Source organism: Tursiops truncatus, chromosome 3 (genome assembly GCF_011762595.2).
Source record: "Tursiops truncatus isolate mTurTru1 chromosome 3, mTurTru1.mat.Y, whole genome shotgun sequence".
NCBI classification, from domain to species: domain Eukaryota; kingdom Metazoa; phylum Chordata; class Mammalia; order Artiodactyla; family Delphinidae; genus Tursiops; species Tursiops truncatus.
Window position 1 is genome coordinate 109,037,039 of NC_047036.1, and position 22,587 is coordinate 109,059,625.

Genomic DNA, 22,587 nt, shown 5'->3' on the forward strand with positions numbered 1-22,587 from the left:
TGTAAACCTGAAATTCACTGGGGTTAGTTACTTTTATATTTCTGGGAATTATGTATGCACTCAACTTCCTTTAAGCCGATTAAATAGAGCTATTTAGAAATTAATTTTGGTAAGACTGAGATCTTCAAGATGGCAGAGGAGTAAGACTTGGAGATCACCTTCCTCCCCACAAATACATCAGAAATACATCTACATGTGGCACAACTCCTGTAGAACACCTACTGAACGCTGGCAGAAGACCTCAGACTTTCCAAAAGGCAAGAAACTTCCCAGGTACCTGGGTAGGGCAAAACAAAAAAGAAAAAACAGAAACAAAAGAATAGGGACAGGACCTGCACCTCTGGGAGGGAGCTGTGAAGGAGGAAAAGTTTCCACACACTAGGAAGCCCCTTCACGGGCAGAGACAAGGGCTGGGCGGGAGGGGGAAGCTTCAGAGCCACAGAGGAGATTGCAGCAACAGGGGTGCAGAGGGCAAAGTGGAGAGATTCTCGCATGGAGGATCGGTGCCAACCAGCACTCACCAGCCCAAGAGGCTTGTCTGCTCACCCACCGGGGCGGGTGGGGGCTGGGAGCTGAGGCTCTGGCTTCAGAGGTCAGATCCCAGAGAGAGGACTGGGGTTGGTGGCATGAACACAGCCTGAAAGGGGCTAGTGCACCACAGCTGGCTGGGAGGGAGTCTGGGAAAAAGTCTGGAGCTGCCTAAGAGGCAAGAGACTGTTGTTTCAGGCTGCACGAGGAGGGGAGGCTCAGAGCATCACCTAAACGAGCTCCAGAGATGGGCATGAGCCGCAGCTATCAGCTTGAACACAAGAGATGGGCAGGAGACAATAAGCCTGCTGCTGCAGCCACCAGGAAGCCTGTGTGCAAGCACAGGTCACTATCCACACCTCCCCTCCCAGGAGCCTGTGCAGCCCACCACTGCCAGGGTCCCGTGATCCAGGGACAACGTCCCCAGGAGAACACACGGCATGCCTCAGGCTAATGCAACATCATGCGGGCCTCTGCCAACGCAGTCTCGCTCCACGTTCTGTACCCCTCCCTACCCTTGACCCGAATGAGGCAGAGCCTCTGAATCAGCTGCTACTTTAACCCCATCCTGTCCAGGTAGTAACAGATGCCCTCAGGCGACCTACATGCAGAGACGGGGCCAAATCCAAAGCTGAACCCCAGGAGCTGTGTGAACAAAGAAGAAAAAGGGAAATTTCTCCCATCAGCCTCAGGAGCAGCGGATTAAATCTCCACAGTCAACCTGATGTACCCTGCATCTGTGGAATACCTGAATAGACAACGAATCATTCCAAAATTCAGGTGGTGGAGTTTGGGAGCAACCATAGACTTGGGGTTTGCTTTCTGCATCTAATTAGTTTCTGGTCTCATGTTTATCTTAGTTTAGTATTTAGAACTTATTATCATTGGTAGATTTGTTTATTGATTTCGTTGCTCTCTTCCATTTTTTTTTTATATATAGATATACATATTTTTTTCCTTTTTCTCTTTTTGTGTGTATATGTATGCTTCTTTGTGTGATTTTGTCTCTATAGCTTTGCTTTTACTATTTGTCCTAGGGTTCTGTCTGTCCATATATATATATATATATATATATATTTTTTTTTTTTTTTAACTATACTTTTTAGCACTTGTTATCATTGGTGGATTTGTGTTTTGGTTTGGTTGCTCTCTTCTCACTTTCTTTTTTTATTACTTAAAAATTTTTTTTAATATTTTCTTTCTTTCTTTCTTTCTTTCTTTTTTTCTCCCTTTTCTTCTGAGCCGTGTGGCTGGCAGGGTCTTCATGCTCTGGCCAGGTGTCAGGCCTGTGCCTCTGTGGTGGGAGAGCTGAGTTGAGGACATTGGTCTACCAGAGACCTCCCAGCTCCACATAATATCAAATGGTGAAATCTCTCCCAGACATCTCTATCTCAATGCTAAGACCCAGCTCCACTCAACAACCAGCAAGCTACAGTGCCGGGCACCCTATGCCAAATAGCTAGCAAGACAGGAACACAACCCTAACCATTAATAGAAAGGCTGCCTAAAATCATAATAAGGTCACAGACACCCCAAAACACACCACTGGACATGGTCATACCACCAGAAAGACAAGATCCAGCCTCATCCACCAGAAAACAGACACCAGTCTCCTCCACCAGGAAGCCTACACAACCCATTGAGCCAAACTTAGCCACTAGGGGCAGACACCAAAAACAACGGGAACTACGAACCTACAGCCTGCAAAAAGGAAACCCCAAACACAATAAGTTAAGCAAAATGAGAAGACACAGAAACACACAGCAGATGAAGGAGGAAGGTAAAAACTCACCAGACCAAACAAATAATAGGCAGTCTACCTGAAAAAGAATTCAGAGTAATGATAGTAAAGGTGATCCAAAATCTTGGAAATAGAATGGAGAAAATGCAAGAAACATTTAACAAGGACCTAGAAGAACTAAAGAGAAAACAAACAATGATGAACAACACAATAAATGAAATTAAAAACTCTCTAGAAGGAATCAATAGCAGAATAACTGAGGGAGAAGAACGGATAAGTGACCTGGAAGATAAAATAGTGGAAATAGCTACCACAGGGCAGAATAAAAAAAAAGAATGAAAAGAATTGAGGACAGTCTCAGAGACCTCTGGGACAACATTAAATGCACCAACATTCGAATTCTAGGGGTCCCAGAAGAAGAGAAAAAGGAAGGGACTGAGAAAATATTTGAAGAGATTATATTTGAAAACTTCCCTAATATGGGAAAGGATATAGTCAATCAAGTCCAGGAAGCGCAGAAAGTCCCATACAGGATAAATCCAAGGAGAAACACACCAAGACACATATTAATCAAACTATCAAATATTAAGTACAAAGAAGAATATTAAAAGCAGCAAGGGAAAAACAACAAATAACATACAAGGGAATCCCCATAAGCTTAACAGCTGCTCTTTCAGCAGAAACTCTGCAGGCCAGAAGGCAGTGGCAGGACGTATTTAAAGTGATGAAAGGGAAAAACCTACAACCAAGATTACTATACCCAGCAAGGATCTCATTCAGATTTGACAGAGAAATTAAGACCTTTACAGACAAGCAAAAGCTAAGAGCATTCAGCATCACCAAACCAGCTTCACAACAAATGCTAAAGGAACTTCTCTAGGCAGGAAACACAAGAGAAGAAAAGAAACTGCAAAAACAAACCCAAAACAATTAAGAAAATGGTAATAGGAACATACATATTGATAACTACCTAAAATGTAAATGAATTAAATGCTCCAACCAAAAGACATAGACTGGCTAAATGGATACAAAAACAAGACCCGTATATATGCTGTCTACAAGAGACCCACTTCAGACCTAGGGACACATACAGACTGAAAGTGAGGGAATGGAAAAAGATATTCCATGCAAATGGAAATCAAAAGAAAGCTGGAGTAGCAATTCTCATATCAGACAAAACAGACTTTAAAATCAAGATTATTACAAGAGACAAAGAAGGACACTACATAATGATCAATCCAAGAAGAAGATATAACAATTGTAAATTTTTATGCTCCCAACATAGGAGCACCTCAACACATAAGGCAAATGCTAACAGCCATAAAAGGGGAAATCGACAGTAACACATTCATAGTAGGGGACTTTAACACCCCACTTTCACCAATGGATAGATCATCCAAAAGGAAAATAAATAAGGAAACACAAGCTTTAAATGATACATTAAACAAGATGGACTTAATTGATATTTATAGGACATTCCATCCAAAAACAACAGAATACCCTTTCTTCTCAAGTACTCATGAAACATTCTCCAGGACAGATCATATCTTGGGTCACAAATCAAGCCTTGGTAAATTTAAGAAAATTGAAATCGTTACAAGTATCTTTTCCAATCACAACATTATGACACTAGATATCAATTACAGGAAAAAATCTGTAAAAAATACAAATACATAAAGGCTGAACAGTACACTACTAAAAAACCGAGAGATCACTGAAGAAATCAAAGAGGAAATCAAAAAATACCTAGAGACAAATGACAATGAAAACACGATGACCCAAAACCTATGGGATGCAGCAAAAGCAGTTCTAAGACAGAAGTTTAGAGCAATACAATCCTACCTCAAGAAGCAAGAAACAACATCTCAAATAAACAATCTAACCTTACACCTAAGGCAAATAGAGAAAGAAAAAAAAACCCCAAAGTTAGCAGAAGGAAAGAAATCATAAAGATCAGATCAGAAATAAATGAAAAAGAAATGAAGGAAACAATAGCAAAGATCAATAAAACTAAAAGCTGGTTCTTTGATAAGATAAACAAAATGGATAAACCATTAGCCAGACTCATCAAGAAAAAAAGGGAGAAGACTCAAATCAATAGAATTAGAAATGAAAAAGGAGAAGTAACAACTGACATTGCAGAAATACAAAGTGTCATGAGAGATTACTACAAGCAACTATATGCCAATAAAATGGACAACCTGGAAGAATTGGACAAATTCTTAGAAAAGCACAACCTTCCGAGACTGAACCAGGAAGAAATAGAAAATATAAACAGACCAATCACAAGCACTGAAATTGAGACTGTGATTTAAAATCTTCCAACAAACAAAAGCCCAGGACCAGATGGCTTCACAGGCCAATTCTATCAAACCTTTAGAGAAGAGCTAACACCTATCCTTCTCAAAGTCTTCCACAATATAGCAGAGGGAGGAACACTCCCAAAATCATTCTACAAGGTCACCATCACCCTGATACCAAAACCAGACAAACATGTCACAAAGAAAGAAAACTACAAGCCAATATCACTGATGAATATAGATGCAAAACTCCTCGACAAAATTCTAGGAAACAGAATCCAACAGCACATTAAAAGGATAATACACCATGATCAAATGGGGTTTATCCCAGGAATGCAAGGATTCTTCAATAAACACAAATCAATCAATGTGATATATCATATTAACAAATTGAAGGAGAAAAACCATATGATCATCTCAATAGATGCAGAAAAAGCTTTTGACAAAATTCAACACCCATTTATGATAAAATCCCTACAGAAAGTAGGCATAGAGGGAACTTACCTCAACATAATAAAGGCCATATATGACAAACCCACAGCCAACATCGTTTTCAATGGTGAAAAACTGAAACCAATTCCTCTATGATCAGGAAGAAGACAAGGTTGTCCACTCTTACCACTATTATTCAACATAGTTTTGGAAGTTTTAGCCACAGCAATCAGAGAATAAAAAGAAATAAAAGTAATCCAAATCAGAAAAGAAGAAGTAAAGCTGTCACTGTTTGCAGATAATACGATACTATACGTAGAGAATCCTAAAGATGCTACCAGAAAACTACTAGAGCTAATCAATGAATTTGGTAAATTAGCAGGATACAAAATTAATGTACAGAAATCTCTTGCATTCCTATACACTAACGACAAAAAACCTGAAAGAGAAATTAAGAAAACACTCCCATTTACCATTGCAACAAAAAGAATAAAATATCTAGGAATAAAGCTACCTAGGGAGACAAAAGACCTGTATGCAGAAAACTGTAAGACACTGATGAAAGAAATTAAAGATGATGGAAACAGATGGAGAGATATACCATGTTCTTGGATTGGAAGAATCAACACTGTGAAAATGACTATACTACCCAAAGCAATCTACAGGTTCAATGCAATCCCTATCAAACTACCAATGGCATTTTTCACAGAACTAGAACAAAGAATTTCACAATTTGTATGGAAACACAAAAGACCGCAAATAGCCAAAGTAATGTTGAGAAAGAAAAACAGAGCTGGAGGAATCAGGCTCCCTGACTTCAGACTACACTACAAAGCTACAGTAATCAAGACAATATGGTACTGGCACATAAACAGAAATATAGATCAATGGAACAGGATGGAAAGCCCAGAGATAAACCCACACACATATGGTCACTTTATCTTTGGTAAAGGAGGCAAGAATATACAATGGAGGAAAGACAGCCTCTTCAATAAGTGGTGGTGGGAAAACTGGACAGCTACATGTAAAAGAATGGAATTAGAACACTCCCTAACACCATACACAAAAATAAACTCCAAATGGATTAAAGACCTAAATGTAAGGCCAGGCACTATCAAACTCTTAGAGGAAAACACAGGCAGAACACTCTATGACATACATCACAGCAAGATCCTTTTTGACCCACCTCCTGGAGAAATGGAAATAAAAACAAAAAAATGGGACCTAATGAAACTTAAAAGCTTTTGCACAGCAAAGGAAAACATAAACAAGACCAAAAGACAACCCTCAGAATGGGAGAAAATATTTGCAAATGAAGCAACTGACAAAGGATTAATCTCTAAAATTTACAAGCAGCTCGTGCAGCTCAATATCAAAAAAACAAACAACCCAATCCAAAAATGGGCAGAAGACCTAAATAGACATTTCTCCAAAGAAGGCATACAGACTGCCAAAAAACACATGAAAGGCTGATCAACATCACCAATCATTAGAGAAATGCAAATCAAAACTACAATGAGGTATCACCTCACACCAGTCAGAATGGCCATCATCAAAAAATCTACAAACAATAAATGCTGGGGGGGTGTGGAGAAAAGGGTACTGTCTTGCACTGTTGGTGGGAATGTAAACTGATACAGCCACTATGGAGAACAGTATGGAGGTTCCTTTTAAAGCTAAAAATAGAACCACCATATGACCCAGCAATCCCACTACTGGGCATATACTCTGAGAGAACCATAATTCAGAAAGGGTTATGTACCACAATGTTCATTGCAGCTCTATTTACAATAGCCAGGAGATGGAAACAACCTAAGTGTCCATCATCGGATGAATGCATAAAGAAGACGTGGCACATATATACAATGGAATATTACTCAGCCATAAAAAGAAATGAAATTTGAGTTATTTGTAGTGAGGTGGATGGATCTAGAGACTGTCATACAGAGTGAAGTAAGCCAGAAAGAGAAAAGCAAATACCGTATGCTAACATATATATATGGAATCCAAAAAAAAAAAAAAAGGTTCTGAAGAACCTAGGGGCAGGACAGGAATAAAGACGCAGACATAGGACTTGAGGACACGGGGAAGGGGAAGGGGAAGCTGGGAAAAAGTGAGAGAGTGGCATGGACATATATACATCACCAAATGTAAAATAGATAGCTAGTGGGAAGCAGCTGCATAGCAGCTGCATAGCATAGGGAGATCAGCTCCGTGCTTTGTGCCCACCTAGAAGGCTGGGATAGGGAGGGTGGGAGGGAGACACAAGAAGGAGGAGATATGGGGATATATGTATACATATAGCTGATTCACTTTGTTATAAAGCAGAAACTAACACACCATTGTAAAGCAATTATACTTCAATAAAGATGTTAAAAAAATTTTTTTGGTAAGACCATCCAAATATAAAGACATATATTTACAATGCACACATAAACATATAGAGAGACACAACCAGAGATTTCATCGCTTCATTTTAAAACTTAGTAATGAATCAGGTATTACAATATAAAACTCACTAGTTATAAATACTAGTTGGAATAAGTTTTAAAAGGCCTCTTTTCCCTTTTTTTCTTCAGTCTCAAGAATTGGAGATGGTCTAGATAAGATAAAGGTGAGTTCCTGAGAGCCTGTTAGAACATTTACATCTCAAAGGCACAGGGAGAGAAAAGCAATTTTCCCCTAGAAGGACTTGTTCCCTTAGGGTAAAAGTTCTGAAAAGATGTTTTATCAAGCCAACAAAACCAGTTTTGGATTGTTAAATGAGCCTTGTCTTGGTCATTTTTCTCCAGAGCCTAAAGAATATTGTGACCATGTGGCGTTACCAATATACATGACTTTAGTCACAGAACCATAAATAAGGTGGTCCAATTTCATAGGATGTGTCATAAAGGGCTCTTTTTAGGAACTGAACTTTTGTTGCCCGTGTCTGCCAACTAAAATAGTGCACCTGCTTCAACACAAATATACACTCGCACATAAGTCAAACCGAGATAAGTCAAACCAGTTCCGAAAGGCTCAAAGCCAAGTTCCCAAAGGCTCACTGCAATACAATAGCATAGAAGCCTACACATAAGGAACTTCATCACATTTTCCTTCCCTTTTACAAAACAGTTCTAGTTGATAAATGGCATTATAATTTACAGAGCCATTAGGGGCCATTGTTCTCCTGATTTTAAGGAGTACTGAAGTTAAGCAGTGTTACAATAAAATACAATTTTTTTCTTTTCATAGATGCATAACTAAAATTTCCCAATTCTGTAAAATACACCCTAGGGGGCTACAAGATGGAAAAGAGCTCTGAATACCTATTATTAGCTGTTCACGGCCAGCGTTGTCAAATATCAAGCAAACAAACCAACCAATGCAAAGCGGTCTCTCGGGGTCACAGTTCCCTAATTCAAAAGGGAAAATCCCAACCAATGCCCTGCCAAAGATGAAGGCAAATGCATCAGAGAAGAATACCCTGCTGTTGTCACACATGAGCTCTGCTACTTGCCAGAGACCTCTCAACAAGCCAGTGACTTGTGTCTTTCACCACATAATTGAGAGCTCCATCGGCCAACAATGCCCAGTCAGCAGAAAGCCCTCAGGGCTCTCCATGAGACAGAAGCGTTCAGGCAGCTGCTAGACAGGATCTGAGAGCCACCACTGGCCAGGGGGCCAATGTGCCGTGGGTGAGATGTCTACATGGGATGGTGGTTCTTTTGTGGTTGTAAAAATCGTAACTTAACTAAACTCCGGGCTACTCACTTAATGCTCAGCAAAACCAATCTACTGACACCAGGTTGTGGTAAAGGAAAGTACAGCATTTATTGCACAGTGCTAAGCACGAGAGTGGAAGATAAGCCTCAAATCCACTCCAACCTGGTCTTTGAGTTAGGGTTTTTTTTAAAAGGAGAAGAACAAAGAGGCTGGAATTAATCATCTTGTGACATTTCTTAATCCTAGTTTCGTGAGTCAGGATGCCTCTGATTCATGATTCTCTTGCCAGGTGGTCCATGACTCAGGGTCTGTTAGCTCATCTTGCCCTGGAGAAACAATCTGTGTTTGTACATAAGTGATGGTATCTATAATAGCAATTTTAGCACATTAATGACATTATTGACATCATAGTCATCTGACTGGTTGATTACTGTTCAGTTAGCAGAGGACTGAGATCAGAGGGGACAAGAAAGGGGATAAAGTTTTGGATAGAGAGATCATCATAAACTCAGTAAGGGAACTCAGTTTTAGGCAGACTTGGTTTCAGCTGGACACCTTCTGTTTCAGTGTCTGGGATTGAAAGGAGGAAGCCCAGTTGCACATTCTTCTGGGAGAATGAGTGTAGTTATTTTGGTGGGTTCTAGTGGACACGTACACCTGGATTTCAAGGTCATCTCCTCCAGTACTCTTTCTTCTTCTCAAATATGCATGTACCACCAGGTCTCCAGCACCGAGGACAGTGCTCAGGCAGCCCAACCCTGTCTATAAGCAGCCCTCCCAGGCCAGGCATTAGCTGACTCAGGAAGAAAAGGGTAGGAAATCAGAGAGCAGAGGTCAGGCAGTGGAGGGTGGAAGGGCCAGAGGTCTCTTCAGATCCAGCAGAGGCCACCTTCCCTGTGTGCATGTGCGCTCACAGCTCAGCAGCTAGGGTGTGAGTTTGTGTAGGGCCCTGTGCCTGTAGCACCAATATATGACCTATGTGTGCCCAGCCTGTCTATGTACACCTTGTGGATGCAAGTGTGCAGGTATATACCTCTGAGACACTTCCTGTGTTTATAATAGGCACTTCCACCTTCTTCCCCATCGTAGAACCTGGACTCCTAGGAGAGCTGCTCCTGCTGAACTCAGACACAGCCTGGCAGGGACTCTGGAATCTCTCATGCTCCAAGCTTGCCAGGGATCCTCCAAGAGAGTGTCATATGGCTGTCAGAATCCCATCCCTTTACTCCCACTAGCAGCAGATTAACTAAAGACCTTCTGGTACTCAGAAGGAAACTCAGGGGAAACCAGAAGGCTGGGCAGAAAGAAGGTATGTCCCCATATCAGATTATCTTAGAGAAGTGGACAGATAACTTCTCCTAGGTCAGAGGGCCAGCAAAGCATTTCTTCGCAGAGCAAGTGGCCCAGGAGCCATGCCTCAAGCCCCAGGCCCAGCCTTCCTCTGCAGCACTCAGGTGCAGAAGTGCTCCAGGTCCTTGTGTGACTCCTGGCAGCCTCCTCTCCAGAGTGATGTCATGGGACACATTTAGTCTGGCCTCCTGCAGGATGTTGCATCTAGTTACTATTCCTACAGCTATCTCTGCTACTTGTAAACATTTTAGTTCAAAAACCTGTACTGAAGCTCTGACACATTACAGCTTAACGTTATTATTTTCCTTTTTTTTCACTGAGCGTGGCTTGGTACCTCCCTGAGGAATGGGGAAGGAAGACCAGGAAGACCTCTCGTCTCTAGGCCTGTTCCTATCACTAGGTAAGGGGTTTTGTTCTTTCCTATCCTGGGCTTCAGAGATCTCCTCCCTGCTCTGTGGTTAACCATCTATGCACCATTTGTGAGCCTGGGCAGTTGTGACTCTGCATGGGCGTGGCAGCCATGGAACCCAACAGGAGGGAATCCAGGACCCAGAGATACCTAGGCCAGGCTGGAGGACCCTTGGATTTCTCTTTTTTAGCAAGGTCACCCACAGTAGTGGTCGGCACTGTTCATGCCATCTCCTCCCAGATCAGCATCTCTGAGAGGGCAGGCAAGCATGATCCTGATCATGTTCTCAGCCCTGGCACAGGGCCTGACCCAAAGAATGCAGAGAACCTTATCCCACTCAACAGAGCAGGAGACTGAAGTCTAGAGGTGAGAGTATCTGCCTCAGGTCACACAGCACTTCTGGCCTCCAGACTCTTATTTGTTCATTCATTCAGCTCATGTTTACTAATAATGTGCCTGGCCCCCTCCTGGGCACTGCAGAGGCAGGAGAGACAAATAGGAAGCAGCAGTAACAGCAGTCCAGGGTGGTGAACGTGATAACACACATTCAACCCAGGGGAGACCTCCTGGAGGAGGAAAATATTTGAGTTGGGCTCTTAAATCTTGCCAGGCATCAAAGTGGGGCATAGGACAGCACTCCCAGTCCTGGCTCTGATGTTGTCATGCTGTGCAGCCCTGAGCAAGTTTGTCCCTCTCTGTGTTCACTGGTACAAGTGGGGGCGGATCTAGAGGCTTCTGGGCATCAGGACTAACTAGTGATAAATCTGCTGCCTCTTTATCGTCACAAGTGGCAACTTTCTGTTCTGCAAGGCCTCATGTCCACTCTATGTCCAGCCTGCTAGTGACCCGAAGAGCCAGTCAAGGATGGACTCAGCCACTTTGGGCCCAGGTTTTCCTGCAGCTAGGACATCTGGGCCATGCTTCTCTGATAGTGATGGACCCTCTGTTATCTGAGCTCTCCAACATTTTTGAACACTCTCCTATATTTTGATATTTTGATATTTTGATTGTATACACATTGTAAGTACCTCCTTCCCAAGGTAGAATCCAGAAAACTTTCTTTTCCAGTCTCCCTTTCAGGAACAGGTAGATAAGTGACTTAGACTGTACCAGTGAGATGAACCCTCATGAGCCTTTGATTCAAAAGCCAACAATGAGTGGGAGAGAGTCCTACACGTGGGCTCCATCTTGCTGAAACAAGGCAGAAGCAAGAATCCGCCTGCCAATGCAGGGGACACGGCTTTGAGCCCTGGTCCGGAAGATCCCACATGCCACGGAGCAACTAAGCCCATGAACCACAACTACTGACACTGCACTCTAGAGCCTGCGAGCCACAACTACTGAGCCTGCGTGCCACAACTACTGAAGCCTGTGCGCCTAGAGCCCGTGCTCCACAACAAGAGAAGCCACCGCAATGAGAAGCTCGCACACCGAAATGAAGAGTAGCCCCCACTCGCCACAACTAGAGAAAGCCCGCGTGCAGCAATGAAAACCCAATGCAGCCAAAAATAAATAAATTTAAAAAATAATAAATAAATAAAATACATTATTTAAAAAAATGATGATGCAGTAAGACTGAACAATGACACAGAGAGATGTTTGTGGCATGTGGCCAGTTGAAAAATGCAGGTTATAAAACAATATATTCAGTATTATTCCAATTATGTTTAAAAGCATTTATACATTCATGGGGAAAAATGGAAGAAAGGTTAATAGTGATTATCACCGAGTGGTTGGATTATAAGGGGTTATTTTTTCTTTTCTTTGAATTTACCAAATTTGCTACAATGAATAGACATTTTTGCAACAAGAAAAAAATCTATTATAAAAAGAAGTATTTCCAGAGCTCTCTCTTGGTTCAGAAAGGGTTGGGATGTTTGAGAGGGAGAAGCATGTCATGGGAAGATCATGACAGAAATCAGAATGATGTCCCCTCCTACATGGCATGAACTACAAGGTGTGAGTAGAGGGTCAGTGCTACTGGACTTCTCACATCCTGACCTGTGGTCTCTTGGCATCTGCCCCAGTCCTCCCCTTCTCTGGTGGCCATTAGAAGTCCACATGGTCAGGACTGGAGGTGGCCATGTGGACCTTAAGAGTGACCCATGGCAGCCCAGGAAGATGTTATAGAGGGTAGGAAGTGGACAGAGGCAGACCTTTTTAGAGGTGGTGGAAGGAGGAGCTCTCGAGGAGGGGCCAGTGCTGGGAAGTCAAAGGAGAAGTGAATTTTCAGAACAGGATGGTACATCTCCTGGAGGGAGTCAGGCTGCTTCCCAGTCTCAGAGCTTCTTACAGGGAACCAAAAAATCAATGCCCAAGACACTGCCCACATGGGTTCACACCCACAGATAACAAAAAACAGTGCTTTGAGAGGGTACCCTCAGGGCCAGGAGAGAAACAAGAGCACAACACAAAGCACTTCAAAGATTAGGACTGACATATATACACTACCATGTGTAAAAGAGATAGCTAGTGGGAACCTGCTGTACAGCACAGGGAGCTCAGCTCAGTGCTCTGTGATGACCTAGCTGGGTGGGATGGGGATGGGGGTGGGTGGGAGGGAGGTCCAAGTGGGAGAGGATATAGGTATGCATATAGCTGATTCACTTTGTTGTACAGTGGAAACAAATACAACATTGTAAAGCAATTATATGCCAATTAAAAAAAATAGGTGGGGAAAAAACTACTGGTTAGAAATCTCCTAGAAGGCACCAGAAAGGTGCAGAAGGGGGCTGCCAAAAAAAAAAAAAACCCAAGGACCTGTGGCTGACTCCCCAGAAGAGCCACCTAAGTGGGAGCTCAACACATCTGAGCCAGCTGTCCCGTCCTCCCTAATCCCACAGAGGCCCAGGGAGGAGCAGGGACTTGCTCGAGGTCACACAGAAAATTAAGACAAAGACCAAAACACGGACATTCTGACTCCCAGTCTAACGTGCTTATCCATTACCCCCTAAGGAGAATTTTATTTAATTTGAAGACATAAATAATCACTATATTATATAAAGTATTTGAAACCATATAAAAACATTATTTGTCATCTAATTCAATTTATGAAGTAAATATAGACAGAATTCCAAAAGTTGATGTGATATCAAACTTTTAAACAATTAAAAATAGATAGGTCTCTAGTGAGTATCACAAAACAGAAGCAGACTCACAGATATAGAGAACAAACTAGTGGTTACTAGTGGGGAGAGGGAATGGGGAGGAAATACAGGGGTAAGGGATTAAGAGGTACAAACTATTAGCTATAAAATAAGCTATAAGAATATATTGTACAACATGGGGAATATAGCCAATATTTTATAATAACTATAAATGGAATATAAACTTTAAAAATTGTGAATTACTATATTGTACACATTTTACTTTATAATATTGTACATCAACTATACTTCAATTAAAAAATAATAATAAATTAAAAAAAAAAAAAAGATAGGTCAGGGACTTCCCTGGTGGTCCAGTGGGTAAGACTCTGCTCCCAATGCAGGGGGCCTGGGTTTGATCCCTGGTCGGGGAACTAGATCACACTTGCATGCCGCAACTAAAGATCCCGCATGCTGCAACAAAGATCCCACGTGCTGCAACTAAGACCTGGCACAGCCAAAATAAATAAAAATAAATAAATAAATACGTTTTTAAAATAGGCCAATATCAGATATAAATATGGGCACCAAAAACATCCTAAATAAAATGTTAACTGATGATTAAATATGTAACTTGAATTTCCACTAACGTAAAATACAATCTATCTCCAGTGTACCAGGCTGATATGGAACAAGCAGTCAGGGCAGTACCTAAAGAGTTGTTGAGCATTATCCAGGTGTAATTACACAATGAGCTCATGTTCTACCCTTAGCAACTCTAAGATATAAGGATGCTAGGATTATCTCTGCAGCAGCTTCTTTAGGAAATGTTGCTCTCACTATGACCTTCAATCCATCCAAAGCTTTACAATGGGGGCTGTCATGTTCACACAGGTGACTCTGTACCCTGGTCACCAGTGATTGGTCAAAATGACCAATAACTGGAACAATCGCTGGACCCATTTTAGTTCTTCCCTGGGAACTTGGAACTGGAATTTTAATTCTTTTCTGCAGAGAGTACACATCTGCAGAGAACATGAAAAATGAAGCAAATACACCCAGAGAAGCAGAGATGAGAAACAGAGAAATTCATTGTTGAGTTCTCTATGGGCCAGTGAGGGGTGAGGGAAATCAGTGCGAGAAACAAGACCAGAAGAGGGCTCAGGCTCAACTATGTTGCATCTCGAAACAAATCCCCAGGGAAAGATTTTTTTAGCCAGTCCATGCTAGATTCTGAACTTCTGGTGACCTGCATTTCCAACTGTGGCTGCATCTCTGATTCCAGGGTGCCCTGGAGGCTCAGGTGCATTCCTGCATTTGGAGCATATGAGGTACTTCCCAGTGACCTCTAATCAATCTTAGATGGCTTGGGCAGGTTACTACTGCTTGCAATCATTTGTACTAAAATACCTAATTTTGCAGATGAGGATATTGAGGTTTAGAGAGCTGAAGTAACTTGCCTAAGATCCCACAGCTAGCCTGAGATTTGTCCAAAGCCATCCACCTCCCAAGCCCGTGTTCTTTCCTTTATATGTATTAACAGGAAAATTGGCAAAAGTCATATTAAAGAGGAATCCACAACAATTCAACATCTTTTCTCAATAAAATCTCTTAAAATTAGGAATAGAGGATTTCCTGTGTAAAAAAGAAAAGCAAGAGTTAATTTCTTGGGAAGAGGAGACTTGAATTCAGGAGCCAATCTACTTTCTAGTGGGAAAAGATGACAAGTATAACCCTAGGAACCCGAGTCTGCTGTCATCCCTAAAGCTATTAAAGCCTCATTGTGGTTTGTGTGGTGGCATACCCCAGAGAGAAGGAAAGAGAATATCCTGTGCATTCATAGAAACACTGGGGGGAACCACAAGCTCTCAGTGATGACACACAGCAGGGAATCCAACCAAAATACCAGTTCATCCTGCATACATGTGCTGTACAACTCCAACCTCACTCAAAATAATTTCCAAAAAATCTTTTTAATCTGTAGAATGAAAGCTCCCAAACAAGAAAAAGGTAATGGAACGTAAATCACCCAGGATGGACATGCTGGGCCCAAGCGTATACTGAAGAGAGGACAGTTTCACAAGGTGAATTCCCAGAGAACGTGGGGTAAAGAGTAAGGGAGGTGATGCTCACCTGTGGGAGCATCAGACTGAAACCCACAAGGCCACCCTCTCCACCCAAGAGAGGCCTGCCACCTGCCACCTCCTCCACTCAGTACTCATGCTGGTATGTGCTCAGTCATCTGGCTTTCAGGAGACACTCAATACAAGTCGGGTGTTGTAGGATTTCAGAATGAAAAAGAAATCATGAAGCAGTTGTAAACACCAACAGGACCTGTTCAGGCAGAGAATTAGAAACAATTTGCCCTAGGGGCAGCATTTTTTGTGCCAAAGTCAGCATGGGTCTTATGGGAGTGGGGAGGATGGACCTCTAAACTATGCCCTTGGAAAGGCTCAGGAAGGATGTCCTCAGGTGGTGAGAGCAGGCATTGGCGCTTGAAGGAAGAAGGAGATTAGCAGACTGGTCCTCCTTCCAGGCACCTCTGCTCCCTCTGGCCCCCTTCCATGGACCCTGCCCAACAACATATACACATTCAGCTCCTCTTCTTCCTTGGGCTCTCCCATTCCCATCACCATGTTTCTCAAGGGCAGGTCCTCCTGCCAGAGCAGGAATTCAGGGCCTCCAGCTAGCTCCAAATGCCCATGACCAGATTCTACTGAACCTCCAGCTGTATTACCCACAACTCCCTACCACGTGCTCTCTGCTTCACCTGGTTTTTGCTCCTCCCAGGAGACCTGATTCCGTGGTTCCTTGGCTGGGCAAACCGTGTCTGTCCTGTTTCACCCTAGACATCTATGCATCCAGATCAGACTCATCTTTCCAAGGCAAGCACAAATGATCCCGTTGGGGGAAGATCGTCCCTATTCCTCTGAGGACAGGAGTCCATGTTGATCTGTCCTCTGGTTTGAGGTACTCAAACTTAGTTCTTCCTCCACCTGTAGATGGAAGAGAGAAGGAGGAAAGCCAAAAAGTGAGCACCTAGAGGGTAGAAACTCCAACAGAAGCAACTAAAAACTTTTGTACTACCCAGGAGTGTTTGTAAGGTGATTGAATATTTATTAAATATGAAAACAAATGTAACAGAAAATATACAGGGAAATATTTCCTTTACAAAAGCAACAAAGAAAAAAATAGAAAATGGGAGTAAACAAGACATGTTCAGGACCTAGATGAAGAGCAAGAAGGCTCCAATGAATGAAGAGATGAATGATATTCCTGGATTAAAATACTAAATATTACAAAGATATCAATTCTCCCCAAAGTTTTATTTACATTTAATGCAATCTCATTTAATTAATCTCTTTTGTTAACTTTAAAACTTAACAAAATGGGTAAGAATGTTCATGTACAATACTGGCTGAGACATTTTTTAAAGTAGAATAATACTAAAAATTAGGGACAGGTGGTGGTGGGATGAATTGGGAGATCGGTATTGACATATATACACTAATATGTATAAAATAGATAACTAGTAAAAAAAATAAAGAAAAAAAAATTAGGGACTTCCCTGGTGGCGCAGTGGATAAAACTCCGCGCTCCCAAAGCAGGGAGCCTGGGTTTGATCCCTGTTAAGGGAACTAGATCCCACAGGCATGCCGCAACTAAGAGTTCACACGCCACGGCTAAGGAGCCTGCCTGCTGCAACTAAGGAGTGTGTGTGCTGCAACTAAGACCTGGTGCAACCAAAAAAAAAAAAAATACTGCCACAATAATAAATGTCACAATAAATAATATAATGAATCACACAAAAATTAAATCTGTGGCACAGAAATAGATCAATTTACTAGAAAGCTCAAACACTAAACAAAAATACTACATGAAATTTTTAAATTTTGCAACTCAAAAACATTTATTATATGAGGAGCTCTTACAAATCAATTAGAAAAAACACACCCTGAAAAGAATAAGGGGCAAGAAGATGACTAAGCAATACAGAAAAGAAAAAAAATACAAATAGCTTGTAAACATAAAAATTAGCCAATCTCACAAGTAATCAAAGAAAAATTCAGTAAAAATAAGGTACATGTTTACTATTATTTATCAAAGTTTAAAACATGGTAATAGATTCCACTGAAAAGGGTTGAGGACGTGTGTTTGGATCAGCCTTTTGGGGTGGCAGGGCAATTAGACAAATGTATAGAAGTTTTAAGTAAGCACATTCAATCCACGAATTGCACTTCTAGGAATCTATCTTCTGAAAGTAATATGTAGCAATAGCTATATATGAATAGTCAAAGATGTTCAGCCTGATATTACCTATAGCATAAAATATTTGAGGCAACTTCAATATCTACCAATAGTGGGTTATATTTTAAAAATTATTATATACACATAGGATAAAATACCATGCTGCCATTAAAAATAAGGGCGTAAGAGAATACACAATAATGCCAGAAAATGGTCACATGGCATTAAGTGAAAACAAGCTGTAAAATCCACTCTTCTGACAAATATTTATTGAGCGACTCCCAGGTGCTACTGAACAGCAATGAACAAGATAACGTTCCTACTCTCATGAAAGCTTCCGTTCCATTATAAAATTTATAAACCAGACTCTAAGCATGGTTCCAACTAAAAAAAAAAGGAAGATGTGGTTTATAACCACATTTCCCTTTATATAAGGGAGTCAAAAAAGACACAAAATGATGTGTCAAGAGAGAAAGCTTGGGATTGAGGGTGGTTTTTGTACTCTTTTGGGTACTTTTCTGAGTTTTCCAAATTGTCTGTCATGAATATATATTACATTTGTAGCCAGAATGAAAATCAAAAAATGTCATCTCTTTTCAAAGAATGTGAGTGGGACCTATGCAGGCAGTGGCTGTAGAGAAGACAGGCTGGGTAGGCGTGGGCTGGCTGCTCTGGGGATGGACTGAGGGGATGCAGGGGAAGGACTGCACTAGCGGAAGTGGGTGTGGGCTCCAGATAACGCAGGGTGAACAGTGGGAGGAAAGAAAAGTCCAGGCAAAGGAACATCTTATAAGTGTTTATCTAATATCCTCCCCCACAAAATCACATTGATCCTGATTACGGTGTCTTTCCCATGAGTCAGTGTCCTCACATGCCCAGGCATGGCTGAGGCCCAAGCCTCCCCTGAGGACAGAGAGGTTGCTCACTGATTTGACTCAATCCTTCCTAACCTGGCTTTTTCCTTTTTGAATCTCTCCTGCCTTTTTGGAAACTGGGTTTCAGAGTTGATCACTCATTTGATCACTTGTTCACTTTCATTTACTAAATGTTGTCACTTTTGGGCTCCTTCTAGTGTCCAGGCAATGGTGGCCAAGATTCTTGCCCACACCCTCAGCTGTTATAGATGTCCCCCCTGTCATTCCCGTGACAATCAATCCAGCCACGTCCAAGTCAAGTCTCTCTTCCCAAGAGACCTGAGGTCCCAGAGTCAGCCATGGGTAGATCTTGCCCCTGGGAATTAGAGTGATGGTCTTTGCATGCTGACCATCCCTCAGGTGGTTTCTTTCACTGGTGTGAATGAAGCTCTGCGGTGGAGTTTGGTATTTCCTCTTTGCAGCATGAGCTAAGAAACAAAGCTCAGAAGGAGGTTAATACTTCAAAACATTAACATGGCACATGCGATAGCTTAGACTAGCTTATAGGGCTTCTGCCAGGCCAGGTACCACCATCATCTTAGGGCAGCCTCCAGGATGACTTGGACTTTTAGGACCCTGTTCCTGCCCTCCCCTTCCAGTCAATAACTTCTGCGACCCCAGTTCTCCCCTTTCATCGCCCTTACCCTTATACATCCCACACAAACAGGGTCTCATGACTTTCCAGCACTCATGCTGTTCTTCCCACCATGCTGGCCATTGGACCTCAACTGTCCCTCATCCTTCACTTTCATTTCTGTCCAACCCCAGCTGCACTGCTGCCCACCCCTCCCAACTCCCTATCAGTCATTTTTGTCAGAACCCAGGACTTTCCTCCTGTGCTGATGCCACAGTAAATAGGGTTAGTCCTTTACTTCACTCTGCTCACCCCTGTGCAAGCCTGGTGTGTTGAGAGGAGGTGGATGTGGGTAGTCACAATATTGTAGGCTGCATGCTGTAACACCAAGTGGTCTGAGGGGCAAAGAGGGCCTCCTAGCCCAGGGCTGCTCTGAGTCCAAGTTCATCCCAGAACAGAGAAGAAAATGACTGTCCTGTGGCCAGGCTGCTCCCCTTGGACCACAACTCCATGGGCCACATGGGCACTGAATCCAGCCACGATGACCTAAGTTTTACTTGATTTCATGACGCTCCCAGATGTCATACCTTTTTTCTTCCCCATTGACAGCCAAGCTCCTTGAAAGAGTCATCTATATTCACTATTCCACTTCCTCACCTCATAGTCTGTCCCTGAGGTGTCACTTGTCAAGGTCGTTGATGAGCACCATGTTGGATCCACATCTTTGTTCTCATCTTGCTTTTTTGCTCAGCAGCTTTCAACTCAGCTGAAGGAAAACATTCTCCTGAATATTTTCCTCTCTTAAGTCCACGATTACACATTCCCCAGGCTTTCCTTCTATCTCACTGGCTGCTCCTTTGTTCTCCCTTTGCTGGCTTCTCTTTAGAAGAGTCCTTCCTCGAAATGTTGGCATGCCCCAGGGATGAATTCTCAGATTTGCATTTAAACTCCTCAGGTATCCTCTTCTAGGCTCATGCTGTAAGTACTATCTATACACCAATGACAAGTGTTTATTTCCCACTCTGACCTCTCTCCTGAGCTTCGGACTCCTACATCCAGCTTTCCCCTTGGTAGTTCCTGTTGTACATCTAAGTGGCATCTCTAATGAACCATGGCTCTGTGGACCTTAGGGCTGCTTTCCCAGCATCCATTCTGTTCCTCCCCCTTTTGTAAGCTGATATTCCTGTCCACACCTCCAGGGATGGTCTCTGATTGGTGAAGACAATTAATATAACCCCATTCCCATTTGCCACAGTGATTGGTGATCTAAATTGATCCAATCAAATTGAACAAAAGTTTAGAAATTGTGTTTAATGGTTAAGCAGTAGAAGCTTCTTCTTCTGATGGGTGTTGAGACTGAAACAATACAGTCATTTTATCCCAATGAGGGAAGCCAGATTGAGGATCCATGGATCAAAACATGCTTGAATTCTGGACTTTTCAGTTATTAGAGTCAATACGTTCCACTTGATATTTAGGCCAGTTTGACTTGTACTTTCTGTTACTCTCCAATTGGAGCCTCATGACCAAATGAGAGTAAACACAGAACTCTCATGTTCCTACCACCCTATCAACCTACTTTTCTGTGGTCTTCCCCATTTCAGTTCATGGCACCCCAATCCATTCAATGGTTCAGCCCAAATCTTCCAACTCATCCCTGACTCCGTTTATACTCTCACACCCTGTGTCTTGTCTGTCAGCAACTCTTTCAGTTCTGCTTTCAAAATATATGGAGAATCCATTCTCTCCTACTCTTGTCTCACTGCTGTCCACTCTCTCACAGCAGCCAGATGAATCTTTAAAAAACCTAAAATTAGATTACATCATTAGCCTGCTTTAAAATCCTCCAACTTGGAATAGAATTCAGAGTCCTTACCAGGCCTAACAACTGTATGGGATCTAGCCCTGCCTACCTTATTGACTCATCCCCTTCCACTGCCCCCTCCCCAACTACACTGGTTTCCTCTTCCTCAAAGTCTCCCTGTACTCCCATGGAAGGCCTTGGCACTGCTCTTCTATATCCCCACTTCTTCCTATGGTTGCTTCTCTCTTGTCACTCAGGTGTGGACTCAGATGTCCCCTCCTCAGGAGGCCTTGCTTGAGGACACCACCTCATGATGCTCACCCAGTCAAACTCTATCACCGTGCCTTGTTTTATTTTATTAATGACACTTATCACTGTCTGAAATTGTCTTTTTTTGTGCATGTGTTCACTTCTTTATTGTCTGTCTCTCTCCCTCTCCTGGTTGCTCCTTGATGGCTGGCCCAGTCTTGTTCATCATTGTATCCTAAGACCTAACATTCATTGCATTTGGACAGATTGTGAATCTCAGCAATGTTTGTGGCTGTCGAAGCAGCAGCAGATTGTTGAGGCCTTGCTAATGTAGGACGCTGTGTCCCACTGCAGTGGAAGCCCCGAGTCCTCCACCAGGCTTCTGGGCAGAGCGGGGGTGTGGAGACAGATGACAGGGCCCAGGGGAGAATCCATGAGGCTTTCAGAGACCTGGGCTCCAGATGGTGGTTCACATTAGTTCCTAGCTGTTCTATGGAAAAAGCGTCAGAGAAAAGGGGCCCAAGAAACCTCTGCGGCCGCAGTCACAGGAAACCCCAGCCCAGAGAGGCCTTGGGGCGGGGTGTGTGTGGGGAGGTCTCCAGTCACCCTGAGGCCTTTGGTCACAGATTCCATTACTGCTGGGGCCCAGAGTCCCTGATGTCAGCGGCCACCTTGGCCACTGCCGTTCCAAGGGCAGGCAGTGCTATCTAGGAGGGAGTGGGTACTGCTGCCATCACAAGACCTTGGGTCACATCCAGGACTCAGCCGGACTGAGGCCACTCAGGCCCAGGCCAAGGAGGGGCTGCTGCACACGTTTCCTGGCACATACTTCCTTTCTCCTTTTAGAGAAGCAAATGTCGCTGGGGCCTTGGCCACAGCTTCCTGCCTCCTTCTGAGATCAGAAGCCACAGCTGCAGTCTCAGTAGCTGCCCTGCCAGACTAGCTTCAGAGACCCAGGGCCAGGCACACTGCCCCCACCCCCACCTTTCCCAAAGTGGATGACCTAAGAGCAGGGCGTGCCTAGTGACAACCCGCTTGATACCTCCGGGAGTGGCAGCTCTGGCTCTGAGGGACCAGAGAGCTCTGGGCAGATCTGCACTCAGCACAGGCGGGGCAGAGCTCCCCACCACTCCAGCTCCATGCTCTGGAAAAAATCACCGATCCACTAAGCAGTGGGCGCAGATGCACGTACTGAGGGGCTGCCTGTGGTCTGCCACCCTGGGCTGAGAGCTTCACTCAAGCACCCA

At 43.0% G+C, this 22,587-nt stretch overlaps 1 protein-coding gene across 5 annotated transcripts in view; it reads right to left on the reverse strand.

Annotated features, from left to right (window-relative positions):
• The window catches only part of ACSL6 (acyl-CoA synthetase long chain family member 6), a 96,444-nt gene extending 79,913 nt beyond the window's left edge, over positions 1–16,531 (reverse strand). For all 5 annotated transcript variants that reach the window (XM_073802493.1, XM_073802494.1, XM_073802496.1 and 2 more), the window contains exon 1: positions 16,322–16,531. The gene's annotated coding sequence lies outside the window, so the exon portion shown is untranslated. The remainder of the gene's footprint in view (positions 1–16,321) is intronic.
• Between the last annotated feature and the right edge of the window lie 6,056 nt (positions 16,532–22,587).